A 3,188-nucleotide genomic window follows, 5' to 3' on the forward strand; every position below is an offset into this window, starting at 1 on the left:
GTAATTTCAATTTAAATCATTTAAATTTAAGACTCGAAAGATCAACTCATTCAAAAATCAGACATCACAGTTGCCTTCAAGCAAACTTTACAGTAACACTTTACAATAAGGTTCCTTAGCTAATGCATTTAGCTAATAATTTGTTAATTAATGCATTAACTAATATTGCTAATAAGCAATACATTTGTTACAGTATTTATTAATCTTTGTTAATGTTAATTAATAAAAGTACACCTATTCATTTTACATGTTAGCTCAGGTCCATTAATTAATATTAGTCAGATAAAACTTTGGATTGTAAAATTGTATTAGTAAATGTTGAAATTAATATAAACCGAGATTAATAAATGTTGTACAAGTATTTTTCATTTTTAGTGGACTAATGTAGTTAAGTTACTAATCTTAACAAATGGAACCTTATTGTGTGTTACCAGCTTTACTATACACAGGTGCAATTTTAGCCAATTAAATCATTTACAGCAAATAAAAGCAAGAAAAATGCATATTCATAATAAAAATTCAATCATTTTCATGAGCTTTTAATATTCTCCATAATTTTTGTGTCTGGAAAACACACATGTAAAATCTCCGGACAGAAACCCTGTGCAGCAGAACAAAGCAGATGTGTAGGTGTGGTGAACATGAAACCTATAAGACATACAGTATAATGAACAAAGAAGGCCAGAACAACACAAAATGCACAGCCAAAGCATTTTCCTTCCAGTCTTATGATTACTACCACACACATTCATACAGCCTCAGAATGGAGGTGTACTCTACAGCACTCTCAGTGCAGTTTGTTGACTCTGAGATGTCTCGAGGCAGCCGGGCTGCTTGAGCAATTGAGAGAAGTTCACCTTTGATTGGCTAAGCTACCCATAAACACAGGCAACTGTCACTGTGTCATTCACTCAGTGTTACCTGATGCGCTTGTATTGTTGAGATTTGTGTTAAGTAAGTGTTAAGTACGTCAGCCCTCTGCACCACCCCATCACCTTCCCCCTGTCTTATAAAGCTAACCATAATTCCTTTTGTCCTATAGCTGACCTGGCTGTATTACAGAACAACTCAACTTTCTGATGATAAAAACAGAGTACATATTCTATAAACTATCAATGAGATGGTCCAGAATAGCTTAAATATACATAAACGCACATGAACATCGACTAAAACAAGTTCTATTAAATATCAATTTCATCAAACCGTCTCTGTATAGAATGGCTTATAAGTAGCTGATTTTTTCTAGCTTTATCAATCATCTTAGATGGATTTGTTTTAATGAGCTTGACTCAATGCATGGAATTATAGAATTAAGCTGGGGGTATTTTGTAGCATGCTAACTAATAAAAGATCATCCCAGGGCTAAATTTCCCTTTTTTGCGACTCCATTTTTAAATGTTTATTAATTAGAACGTGTCTTAAGCACTGGAAAGGTGCTATATCAAAATAAACGAAAATTACTAGAGAAACTGATATTACTAGAGACTTGTCTCATATGAATATAATCTTATTGAAATCATAATTATTCATTTACATAATCCTTTATGTAATATCTTTTTAAAATGTTATGGAGTGCAATTTTGACTAAAAAATCTTGCAAAAGAAAACATCTGACTGGTATTCTAGCACTTAATTTGAATACATTCAGGCAGCACAGAAACTGGGGTCACAGCATGCCATCTAGTGGCTACTAGGAGTATTTCATGCATCTGCTGTCGTAATGGAATGGTTTATAAAATAGAAAATATCGCGATAATGTCTGCCATTCTTTAAAACTCATTATTTTATTGTATTCTATGTAACTCAAATAAAAGTTTTTAAAGAAATTTTACGCAGCCTGTTTGATACAACCGCGTGTGTCAAGGTCCAAAAACGACAACAAAAAAACACAAAAGTATTTTTAAAAAAAGTAACGTTAATAAGACCCCTTTGTATATAACGGCAGGATATTTAATTTTGGGTTAACTATAGCTTTCAGAAACCCTTGAAGCACATTAGTCCAAATTTTGAGAAATCTCATTAACCTCCAACAACCCGCTGGCCGTTTTTTTTTTAATAATAAGGCAACATCTTTGTCTAAGTGCAAAAGTATGAGGCATAGATAAAGGAGCACAGTTCAGCTCAGTAAAAATGACAAGGTGTACAAATATAATGGGTAACGTTAGCAATTTAATTCAACATGAATGCATTTCATATTCATAACAGCTTGCTTTATTCTGAAGCGGAACTGATATTGCTATTTGACTGCTATTGCTGAATTGATATTGCATAGGCTACAATGATGTTGTGCTTATCTTTCTAAAGACTTGACACAACAGCATCACTCAAACAATTGGTTCATTATGTTTCTGTGTATATTGTAGCACATTATGTGAAAAGTAGGATGTGAGTTACCTGTTTGATGGTAGAAATGAATATTCGGATGCTGTCCGTCAGTCAGTCGATGGCAACCCGAAAAAACGTTTCCACAATTTGCTCTCCGGACTTGTCAATGTTATAGACTACAACGATGGACTCGTTTTAAAAGTTCACTTTCTTGTCATGTTAAGTGTTTCATTGACAAATTTGACATCGTAAGCGTTACTAATTCCAGAAACGGACTGCAAATTGCATGAAATTGTGATTACCTCACTGACACGAACGCTCGCGCACACAAACCTATCACGTTCACAGTTAAGAGCCAATCACGTGTTAGAGTCCGCGCGATTTATTTTTTTCTCTGAAAATCAAAAAATCATTATGGAACAAATATATGAAAAATGTAAACACATTTACCCATCAATATGATTATTATAAAGAAAATAAAGCACGCATTAATTTGGAGGGAGAGAAACAAATCTGAGGAATTTTTTTGCGTCAAATGTGTGCTCACAGCTGATTGGTCCAATATACAGCTATTGAACCAATCAACTGTGAGCACATCTTTACGCAAAAAAAGTCATGTGTGACGGTCTATGCTGAAAACATAACCTCAAAATAGGCCCCATGTTGGATTGTTGATGATTAATTAAAAAAATATGAAATCATTTATTTTATTTAAGAGCAAACACCCTTTAAAAACAAGCTATCTGCATAGAGACCCCTAGTAATTTCAATAGTACCATTTTTGTACTTAGTAATGTCATTGCAGTGACAATATTGCAGTGAAATGTAAAGTGTAACACAAAGACAGAACTCTTCAATGCAGG

This window comes from Sinocyclocheilus grahami, unplaced genomic scaffold (genome assembly GCF_001515645.1).
Source record: "Sinocyclocheilus grahami isolate Dianchi unplaced genomic scaffold, SAMN03320097.WGS_v1.1 scaffold12.1, whole genome shotgun sequence".
NCBI lineage: Eukaryota > Metazoa > Chordata > Actinopteri > Cypriniformes > Cyprinidae > Sinocyclocheilus > Sinocyclocheilus grahami.